Source organism: Zophobas morio, unplaced genomic scaffold (genome assembly GCF_036711695.1).
Source record: "Zophobas morio isolate AGI-343-1 ecotype UQ-CSIRO unplaced genomic scaffold, CSIRO_AGI_Zmor_V1 ptg000009l, whole genome shotgun sequence".
Lineage (NCBI taxonomy): Eukaryota > Metazoa > Arthropoda > Insecta > Coleoptera > Tenebrionidae > Zophobas > Zophobas morio.
The window spans coordinates 10,853,639-10,865,719 of record NW_026972114.1 but is presented as its reverse complement, the minus strand read 5'-3'; the positions used below and the strand labels follow the sequence as shown (position 1 = coordinate 10,865,719).

General features: G+C 35.3%; 1 protein-coding gene across 6 annotated transcripts in view; it reads left to right on the top strand.

Annotated features, from left to right (window-relative positions):
- The window catches only part of LOC135125903 (complexin), a 256,204-nt gene that overhangs the window by 140,619 nt on the left and 103,504 nt on the right, over window positions 1-12,081 (top strand). For 3 of the 6 annotated variants that reach the window (XM_064051656.1, XM_064051653.1, XM_064051654.1), the window contains exon 3: window positions 2,234-2,264. The exons of 2 other annotated variants lie outside the window; for them this stretch is intronic. The gene's annotated coding sequence lies outside the window, so the exon portion shown is untranslated. Of the gene's footprint in view, window positions 1-2,233; window positions 2,265-6,713; window positions 6,758-12,081 lie in introns of those variants that run through there. One more of the 6 variants, XM_064051659.1, reaches the window with a different exon arrangement.

The window sequence follows — 12,081 nt, the reverse complement described above, 5'->3', positions numbered from 1 at the left end:
GGGTAGAAAATACCTAGAGGAGACTTTAAATAATACCAAAAAAGCAAAATTGTGATAACAATAGATAAGAGGAACACTGATAAAAAACTCATTACAGAGGTTCAAGACTTAGATACGGATATGTTGGCACCTATAAACTGAAATCGTGAATAAACCGATTTTCGATCCGATGTGGGAATGGAAATGCGAACCAATGACGATTCAAACCACAAAGGTGATGTAGTGTCCTATTTAAAGTTCCTTCAGTAAATTTCCTTTCGAATAGAACTAAATTCAGCTTCAAATATTTTGCTCGCTGTTCTCCTCAAATGGAATTCTTTTAGAATGTAACTTTAAAGTCCAAAGCGTTCCAAAATTTTATGGAAAGTTGTGTGCAACATTACTTTGATATGCTAGGTTACGCACTACCTCATTCCACCAGAGTAACGTTTACTCACACAATCCTTTCTTGAAATTCTAATTTCAGTCCCGCCTTTGAAATTTTTCTGGGTCTTTTGGAATAGAATCCTTATAAACTTTTTCGAATTCACCGCCCCTAACTTTTCCTTCAAGCTTTACCGGATCCATGTTGAAGGAAATTCTCTGTCTTTGAATTGCCGTTGTATGAAAAATTCTTTCAGAAAGGTAAAGCAATAAGAAAATCAGAAACCATACATTCAGAGAAAAGTTAACGGTGGAGGTAATCATACCGCAAGCCCAACTTGGATGTTTCGGCCGTGTAATAAAAAGAGGCGATAAAAAATTTGTTACACAAATATTTGAAGCGGAGGAAATTTCCTTTTCTTCCCAATTGGAAGCGGGAGAGGTAGACCAAGAAGAGCGTGGATGGAAGAAACACGGATGAGAACAAAGAAAAGAGGAACAAGATGAAACGAGCGAAAGCTTTGGCGAACGATAGAAATGGGAGAAAATGTAGAAGAATTTGTCGGAAAACTCCGATATAACTCGGCATCGAGAGGTACAAGACCCTTAGTTGACCCTTAGTTTATGAAGAGAAGAAGAAGAATATTTAAAGTACCTTCTTTTTCTGGAGCGTTTCCTTTCCTCGAAGCTCTGAAGTAGTGTGATGGACCGATCCGTTGAACGACTACTTTCGTGTTTTTCCGACCTTTCGTGACACAAAGTGTATGAAAAATAAGTCTCAGATTTCCGCATGTCTGTCTATCGTATGTTATCTGTCTTGATATTTTTATTAGGCGGATAACCTGCAAAACTACTGGACTGATTGTTGCCGAATTTGATGAGTATTTTAGGAATACCGTGTAGATATTTGCACTACAATTTGTTTGATCACCTCAGCAACATTTTGAACGTCACCTTAAAACTATGTATGGTTCATGCTACTTAAATTTTATAAAATAATGTACTTCTATACTTGTGGTTTATAAATCCGCCTACAAAGTCGTAGTTCCTAAAATAAAATCTTATAATTCTCAAAAAAGGATTTGTTGGACTGTTTCAGGGGTGAGGGAAGTTCGGTCCAAATAACTCTACACTAATTTTTGAAAATGAATTTAATTATTCATTTGGCATTTTGGATCGTTCAAAGGGAGCTGAATTTACTAGTTGTTAGGGCAATAAATTGTGTTCTTCTCCCAAATACTGCTGGTCTGAACTAAATACTCCGGGGTGGCGTTTCTTGTGACTCTTTTTCGTTCACACGCGCCTTTCCTGTTGTCGAACCGCCGAGTAAAAACTCCCCCCAAATAAAAAGAATCGAGATAAAAGCCGAAAATAAAGTGAGGTTAACGCCAACTGTGCAACTCAACGTATAAAGCATCGAAATCGGAATTAGTTGGAGGGAAGTTTCTGAGAAGAACCGAGTCGAAAAACAAAGGGCGCTAATTTGTGCGGATCTTTTTCGTTCATAATAATCAATGCGAATCGTGGCGACCTAGGAAACGGTCTTTTAAAAGAAAAAGTGTTGGAACGTAGGGAAAAGGTGTCTGTGTGTAGCACGAGTGGAAATAGTGACGCCCACACAGCTGCCGGCATTCGCAGATAAATCTCCCTGTCTCTTGCAGGTTTTACACGGTTTTAATCAACTCGAACAAAAACGGTCACCGCCGCTAAAACAATGTAAACTTGTGAAAAATAACCGAAACATCCGTAGGTTAGGTACAGAAAAAAATATGAATATTCTGCTCGCGGTCACGAAATTTATGTAATTTCACCCTTCATTGTACGAGATACGTGAGAGTTGTATAACACGTACTTTTTGCTTTTGTTTCAGATAGTACGAAGTTTCCTCACCGCAGACACAGGTGAGCAGTTTACCAGTTTGTAGTAAGTAATGGCTGCATTTGAAATTTTTTTACAAAGTTTTCCCTGTCGTTACTGCCATATAATTTTGTTTTTTTAACCTCCAAACGAGCTTTCCTTCAGCTGTGATTTATTTTCGTTTGAACAAAAATTTCTTTTATTGGAATAACCGGGAGCGTTTTACCTTTGATCCATACTTTTTGCTCATCAAGTGCAGCATCCGATAAATTAACAAAGTTTGCACAATAAAAAAAACGTGTTTTATGGATCTCAAAGGACGTTTATGTGGTGCTAGTAAAGAGAAATTGGGTAATCAAATCGCATTTGGTCGAATAACGTCTAATGTAGAGACGAATAACACTTTGACCATCGCTTCATTACCTGCTGTTAGAATATGGCCAGTTTGCAATTTCAGCAAAAACATTTTAAAGTTGAACGCAACGTTTTATAGTTCACCGGGGTTTAATGACAGCTTAATCCGATTGTACGCTTTGTTAAAAATGATTTTCGGAATTTTTTGCTCAACGGTTGGATACCATCATTTCTGAAATTGTTTAAACTTTAAAATTCATCAAGTTTATTGAAAACAAATTGAATATTTTCATATTTGTCCGAATTGTTTTAGAATTTATACAGACATATTTATATTTCAAGACGAATTCTTAAAAAGGTTGTTTATTAATTTTTTTGGGAGAATTTCACCAAAGTCTTGGTGAAAACAAATGTTTTATTGTAAAATAAATCTCTCGAGATATTATTTTTTGAGATACTCTGTCTAATAAGTTCAATATTTTCGAACTATTGTAAAAAAAACTACCCGAACATTGACTGACATTTACACCTTTCCCTTCTACTTGAGTGAAGAGCAAGATCAAGTTTGCTTACTCCATGAGGGTTACAGTTTCACAAACTTTAATTTTTTTTGAGGCAAAAAAATTACAGAATAACTCATTGAAGGAACGTAATAGATGTCCGTGTGAACAGGCCGTTTTCAATTCAACGGGCATTTAAAGAACAGCAATGCGCAGCTCATTATTTCTTTCTCATGCGATTCGTTCGAGGAAAATTTTGGAACATGAATAATAAATTTACATAATTAAGAAATTGATCTTTGAATATTGTACTTTCATAAAAGGTGGTAAGACCAATTTTGATCTTAACAACATCCATTCAGTAACGAAACGAAAAGTTCTTAGAAAACTTGGCAATAAAGTTGTTTACACTTCAGGATCGAGCCTGCCAAGTTTTCCCAGCAACCCGGAAGATAAATTAGGCCCCAATGAAATGATGGTGATTTACGAAATTAATAAAAATTATATTATTATCAGCAACATATTGAGCAGAGGAGATGTTCACCACATGGAACACATGGCTCATCTCCAATTCGACACATGTGAACAAGTCGCTTTTACTCAATATATTTTTGACATATTTTCAATATAATCGATCAAAATTATTGCTATTGTAAATTTGTACACGCCTTTTAAGCAACTTGTGATATTAATTTAATTGTTTTCTGGTCGAGAAGATGCCAACATTGTGTTTAAGCCAGAAAAGATAAATCACACTATCTGTACATACTCCTTCCTTTCTTTCGTTGACTTTTGAACGAACGACTATCGCTAAACTGAAATGAACTCCAGGTAAAATGCTGCCAATGAGAGTTTGTGCTAACTGATGACGTCATAGGTACATCAAGTCTGAATTTTTACACGACACGGCGGTGCTTTGAGAGGATGCTTTTGATGTTGCTTCCAGTTAAATTCGCCAAGTTTCACTTCATTTAGGTGATAATCGCAGAAAAGGTAACACATAAAATTTCCAGAAAATATAGCTCCATTATTTTGAAATGTTCTCCATTTACGTTCCAAAGCGACTTTTACGATTTCTCTCACTTTAGGAACATCTTGGGGCTTATTTGGGAGCATATGGAAGAAGATTCTAAACATTTATATACAGCAAGAGCATTAAAATAATGAATTTAAAACATAACTTTCCCATTTAAAAGTTTATTGTGGATGCAACTTGCGACTCGTGGGTTAAGTATTCAACATTTTGTAGTCGAGACGCACAAGCACAATATCGGTAACGTTGTTCACTTGTGTAATTGTGGCATTTGCCTTCGACCCAATTTTCATACTCGTGCGAAATATGTTAGTGCCGTTTCACAATACACTATTTCCTACTCCGAATGAACACACTGTGTGTAAACATAACACCATTGTACGTTCCACGTGGTTTTAGAATTTAAAACTTTAGAATCTCGAAGGTCCTTGCACATTGCATGTAAATGAATTTTTGCACATAGGAGAAAATATGTTTACATTTAAGGACGTGACCTTGACGCACGAAATGGCTAAAACGTGAAGTTAAAAAAACATTGGGGAGCGTTTACAGACATACCTTTTGGACACGCATGTGCGTGTTATTAAAATTTGAGGGAATTTAAATTTAATGGCTTTATTAGTCAAGATATGGGTAATTCAGACGATACTACTTTGCTTGATAACTAAATAGTTTATGACTATAATATTGAATGCTATGGAATGAGCATCATAGTAGTGTACAAAAACTGTCGTAAAAGTGTTTCGCTCTCGACAAATCTCGACAATTTCCAACCCGTGCGAAATATGTTTATTATGTAACGTTCCATTCTAGTTAGTAAGTAAGTAATAACGAGTTAGGAGTTGCTGCCTTTATTTCTTGAGAAATAATTCATTTTACCTGGAAACGCGATAATTGATTAGAATTTGTTTGTATTTGAAATCATAATGTATTTAATTCATCAGCTGAGGCGGCGAATAATAAACCCTCGGTAATATTGAAATAAATATAATATAATGTAATAAAAAAATCATCTGCTGTATATACCGGAAAGTTCGCGTTAATTGCTGTGGAGTTTCGTTTTTTCCTAAATTAAAATACTGGAAGGGGCCAGCTATACATGCTCCTAACGATAAAGACGGACTGTTCAACCCTCTCAGATCCATTCCATCAACCAACTTTTTCCAACTTTTTTTAATTAGTGAACCACAGTACTTTTTAATGAATTCTGCGACCTTTCGATTTGACCCAACTCGCCAAGGCATAAATTTGACCTAAGTATATATTTACGTTGTTTGTGAATTAATCAGTAGGTAGGCAGACGTGTCTCGGGTATAATCGATGCCAACCTCACTCCTTGTTCCTCCACAGCGTTCGAAGAAAAGAAGTCACGTGACCCTTATTGCATACTACCCTGTATTATTAACGCAGTGGGATTCCGACTTGTGAATTTGTAATACTGATATTTTCCACTTACAGATCGATCTTATTATACCACAATTGTATAGAGTTCGGTCATGCTTAAGTGGATTCGTAACGTTTGCCCCCTTTGATCCTCTCATACTGTGGCATTTTAACCGGAATAAAGGGAATAATTCCCCAAGACTTAAAGTTTGAAGGGAGGATGGAATAATTTAGTGTTGGCGCGAGACTGTCTCGAATCAGAGCGATTTGGCGCTGTCATATTATTAGATGATGAAAATGGGATTTTGTACATAATTAAAATTAATAACATTAGAGTGGCTGTGACTAATACCATGCGATCAAAAACGGTTTGACTTGGATTTAGCCTCGGTAAGAGTTTACCACTGCGGTTAATAAAACAACAGAACTTGCACCTCACGTCTGCGAACAAACAGTTAACATTTAATGCTTCGCTTGGTCTTTTATTATCCGTTGATCTGATTTGTTTAATCCTTTTGTATTTTTCAGGAACTACAGAAAGTGTTACTGTTGCAAATAATTTGATTACTTTTTAATCGTTACAGTATATTACTTTGTACCGAGGAATATATTTTCCTTAACAATATTGTTTGTTCATACTTTGTTGGCAGCTTGCACTGTATGCTACAACGCGGAATCATTTTGAGGCTAATGGGATACCACTTTAAGCTTACTTAAGGCTGCTGCTACAATGAACCAAATATGAAATTCTGTAAGAGTCAGTGACAAAACGGTGTCTTGTAACGACTATGTAGAAAATTGAATGATATTTTGCAACAACAATTTCTTAATCCTGAAAGACAAAGGATGAAATAGGATTTCCATAAGGGAAAAAGATTTTTCTAAAGTTGTTCAAAATCATTAAAAACTCAAGAAACGATGTATAATAAAACAGCAGTTATTCGTGTGGAGGTGCCGATTTTAGCGTAGCAACAGTCTTAAGCCAAGGGTAGCGCAGGGCCCTGAATCATTTTGTTTGTAAACGCACGGCTGGTAATAATCTAGAGTGCAAAAATCGCGTTTGTTGGGTGCGTGTGTATGTAACTTATTGATTTTGCTTGAACAAACGGTGAGAAAAGAGGAAAAATGGCGTTATTTACGTAAGATAAGGTAAGCCGTTCATGCATTACCATGAAATCTCACATAAACAGTGTATTTTGTTGTAATACGTATGTGGGGTCAGTTGGACCTCGATAAACAAGTAGTGAAGAAAAACGCATCGGGGTAGGTTAGTACATTTGAGCTGTCAGTGGTTAACAAGAGTTTTCCCTGCTTTGGCAACTTTCGAAAAGTCTCCAAGAAGTCGAAGTGTGACATGATTGATGAGACAGTTTGGAATTTTATTCGTTTTGTGTCCAGTCCTAGTGTTACTTTGGTTCCCTCGACGCGGTTTTTATTGTTCGCGTATAAATTTCCATCTCGGGCGGTAAGTCGACCTCGTCAGCTTTTCTACCAAGAAATCCATTTATTCATAATCAAGTTGCTTTTTAAACTCAAATAGAGTTGTGTGGTTAATTTTTTTTTAATTTGTCTCGTTCGTACTCGGGGCGCAAAACACTCGGCCTTATCTCGGATTACGTTCTACTTTTAATGCAATAAAAAAGTTTTATCTTCAAAGTCTGAATATTTTCGTAAACTGGCGGTCTTTTGTTCAACTCCAAGTTAAAACATTCTGCCCGTTTAGTTACGGCGAGATATCGAAGAGTTCGCAACACAAGCCTAATGTTTCAACTTTGTCGGAAAGTGTTGGCTTTTATCACTCGCTGCCTTAAAACATTTTTTTTCCTCCGAAAAGTTACAACAGCCGTAACTCGCGAAAGATTAAATTTGTGTCGGGCAAGTCCAACGATTTTTCAATTTTTCTTTGCAATAAAAGACCGATCGGTAGCTATTTAATAAAACTTTTATCATCGCCCATATCAATATCCATAACGTTTTATGTACCGCCGGCGCTTTTATCCTGTGATAAATCAGATTTGAATTTTCAAGAAAGAAATTAGTTGTCTTTGGGGATGAATAAACGACAACAACAAGATAATGCAATTTGCTACCCCGTCCTTGAACCAAAACGCGGAGGATGTACTCGTGTTTATATAAAATATCGTGGAAGAAAAATGATGTCATTCTTGCGTTCGGCATAACGCAGTCCCAGAAGTTTTCGCATCACAGTCGGCACTGATGAATGTCTTCATTTCCCTGAGCGTTTTGAGCATTTTGATCGACACGAGCGGGGGTTGTCATGAAAATTTCACGATCGCCCGAACGATTCGTTTTTTGATGGATCGCCCGTCAAATTAATGTACTCCATTTAATTCGTTTTAGCCCACAAGTTACATTTTTTCCGGAATATTTTATGTTTTTTTGGGTGTTCGAATATGGAATGTTACCCACGTCTGAATTTTACCAGCACTAACTTAGGCACTAGCGCCATCCTACGTGTTGTTGTTTCCAGTGTAATATTTTTTTGTTTTCATTTTAATGGAATTCGGTTGGTTGATCGAACCCCGACTTTTCATATATTTTGAGAAATGGGTTTCTACTTCTGTTGGTTTCTGCGCCCACGTATAATTTTTCACAAAATTCGCAAGCGGAGGCCAACTTTATGTGACAGTTTACTTGTCAGATATAAAACAAAGTGGATAAGCTACCTTTATGTTGTGCTTTGGCTATGATTTACGTGATATAAAGTACAACAATTTCGGAACAGTGGAGTGAGTTGAATTAAATGAATAGCCTTAGGACGCCGGAAAGTTGTCAAACAACCCAGAATGAGTTTCTGCAAGTAATTAAAATTGGCACTAAATAGGCAATCAGCGAACAATCAAAATTCAAAACTATTTATGAAGTGCATCCACCAACAGTACTAGGTAGTCATTAATCATAGATGTATTAGGAAACAAAATACATTAATTAAACAATATGTTAAGCTAAAAATGAATTATCAAGTTAATTTTATTATGTAGTAACTGGGTAGTTCACAGAAAGAACGAATAAAGAAAATCACAAAATCCTTCAGCTCATGCTACGATTTCGTAAATAATATCACACAAAAAAATGCGATAAGTCATTGTGACACTTGAAGCTGTTTGTGCAAACTTTGTATACGACAAATCGTAATTTCGATCCAGATTTTAACAACAGAGCAGACGGCTTCCGCCTGACATGGAAGACGTTGATTAATTCAGATTAAAGAAAACACAATGTGAGCACGTTACCACTTTACAAAAAGAAAACATAAATGTTTATTTACGTCTGAAATACAGAAATAAATAGGTTACACCTAAAATTTTTAGGAAGATAATCGACAATGTCCTAATTCCAATTTTCTTGGAATAGAAAACGTAAAATTTTAAACACAATAATTTTATATACATTTTTTGAATATCTTCGATTGTTTTAATGTAAATGTCGGGCGAGCAACATAATTTGTAATCGAGTCTTTAATACGATTTTAAATGAAACAAATGTGAAGCTACAACGAAAATATTGCATGATTAATTAATTTTATTAAATAAATAAAATTAAAGTGCAGCAAATTTTAGTTTTTGCCTTTTTGGGTGTCTGTTTCAAATATTGGGTTTACAAATGTATCGGGATTTGATTTTTATTTTGTTAAAAACTTTTCAATGATGTAGTTTTAGACCCATATATCATTTAGGAAAAGAGTCATACAAATTTAATTCCAAGGATCCCTCGATTACATATTTTGCTGCCCGCCCGATATAATTAAATGGAGACCAAATAAAGGCGTAATAAATTTTATGTAACCAAATAATTAAAAAGTAGATATTATTAAAAGTCGAAAAAATAATATTAGTGAATTCGGAGCAAGATCTCAAAACAAAGTTCACAATTTTATTGGCTTTAGAGGTAATACTATTAATATAGAAAGAAAATCATAACTGACGATCTAAAGTAATCCTTAAATCACAAAATGGTTTTACATTATAAAGTTTTTTATCGGATATAAAATAATCGAATTTGCTAACATTCAGCCAGCGACAAAATTGGAAGACCTAGCAGTTGGAAATATTTACTTCAGATTATTCTAGTACAGCGTTAAGATCATCTTGAATAAGTTTATTTTCGTTAACGTTTGAATTTTTAGGTACTTCCTGGGGGTAAGCAAAGGAGATATTGTAATAGGGTATATCGGACGAATTGCTACTTTTAGGTTTTCTCGATGTTTCATGACCCCTAGAGTACGAAAAAGTAGCTCTCCTGTTTTCGTATGTCTACTGTCTGCTGTCTGTATCCATTTTTATTAGACAGAAACTGTTGGACCGATTGTTCTCAAATATTGTAGGAATATTGTGTAGATGGCAAAACGCTAACCAAAATTTGGTGAATCATCCCCATCACCAATTATCTATTTACAATAGCAATTTTGTTTTAATTATATAAAATAAAATACTCCTGCACTTGCGGTATATGAATTTCTATTGCGTTTTCACCCTAGACACCAGATTTTTGGAAAAAAAGTCAAAATTGTGTAATAACATTTTATAGTTTAAGATTGAAACTGCAAAACCGAATGCTCTAAAATCTTGCAAGCATTGTAAGGTTATAGTAATGGTGGTAAATCGTTAATGAAAATTAATTTGTTTATCCCCTCTCAAAATATCTATGACGTCAACTCAAAATTTTGCCGAATAAATCAAATCCTATCTAAAATGTAGAAAATATGAGCCTGTACTTGTAATTTATCATTCCATTCATATTTTCTAGAATTGATACAGGTGACTCAAAAAATCAATAAATGTGGCAGTTTATTACATTGATTAAAACAAAAACGAATCATTCCATTTTCCCGTCTTTGTCTTATTTTAGCCATTACATGCATATCTTTCTTTTTACCTTATAAGGATTATCAAAAGAAAAGAACATTCGCAAAATCGAATCTTATAATTTTTCGAAAAATCTGAATTTTTTGTATTGTACTTCAGGGGCGAGAAAAGTTCTGTCGAAATAAGATTCGACCAATTTTTTAAATAGTTTCAAGATATCAGCAAATAATAGTATTTTACAATTTTTATTACATTTGGAACATCATTAAAATACAATAAAAATAAAATAAGACCATGATGTCAGCCTTGAGGTACTTCTCATAGCACACAGATTAAGTTTGGTTTACCTACCATTTATTACAGCACATTGCTGAGATATTACTTTAGCCATATTAAAAGTGGAGTTTACGCAATATTTTTGATATTTAGTTTATAAACTATTTGAATAATAATTATTAAATACTAATAAATTTGTTGTTAATGAACGCCTTTTGATAAAACCATCCTGTTCATCAATCATTATTTGCCGAGCTTGAAAAGAAATGATGATATCTGTCATTATACTGTTTAATATTTTAACAATAGATGAGGTTAAGCACACATTTTGCAACAAATTGTCAGAAAAAACTTAGACACCAATGAATGCAATGACGGTGTAGCATAGTTTAAGATTTTTAAAACTATTTTGTATGAAAATGTACCAGAAACCTGTGTAATTCGTGTTATACAGTCAGAATTCATACCCCTGAATGTGTTTTACCAGAAATATTGCCTAAGTTTCCCAGCGGCATTTGTGACTGTTACCAGCTCGAGCTGAACGCCGCGATTAGTGCCTGCTTACGATTTATTATTTAATTTTCTCTTGGGAGGGATTTGATAGCGACTTGTCGGCGTAGTTTGACCTTGTTGAGTTTCCGTGCTTTGGTACGGCGTTTGTTTTAACAGTATATGGTCTGTTGATTGGAGGGCGACTTTTCGAAGTTTCTCATAAAACTCGTATTCTTTCGGATTTAGCCGGGTTTTGCGCATTACGAGTGCCTGGAGACGGCGTCCCATTTTTGAGACAATTTATGTTTTTTTCTTGTCGCGGGCGACGCGCGAAAAACACCCTAAAGAAATAAGATAATTTCGAGATGGAATAATGAAAACACCTCGGAGCTATTCTTTCTTCCGCCGCGAGCCCATAAATGCGAATGGAAACTCAACCGGTAAATTCGGAAACACGAAAATAAAGCGCGCACGTTATTTAAAATGAAAAGTTCAGCGGCCCTTATTTACGCTTACGGTTTAATCAAAGCCCGGAATTAAAAGTTGCTGGTGGGGACTTGTGCCGTGTTCGTTTTTATTTTCTTTTCTTTTCCCTTGTTGTGTTGATAAATTAACCGCAAGAGATTTCTAATCATAATATCGCATCGCTACAACTTCTTATTTAATTTATTATCCCGGACGCTTAATTAGGACTGGAAATTTCCGTCTTAATTGAGTTTCGTTCCTCTTCTTTTCTTCTCCATCTTTGATTTTTGGTACATCCGTGTCATCACTCATTGTTCCGGAGAATCTCCTCAAGTATTAAAATACTTGAGTACAGGCATCCAGTTTCCTTTGATTTTACATGCTCGGCATCGTTCGCATTCTGTACGAAGTGGTGCTCTGCATTTTCCCATCATGGCCTTGCACATTGTTGCTCGAAAGTGCCATCCTTTACCTGTTTTATTGGACGAGTGGGCTAAGTGTACGTATCGGATCTGACGTGAATTCCAAACCC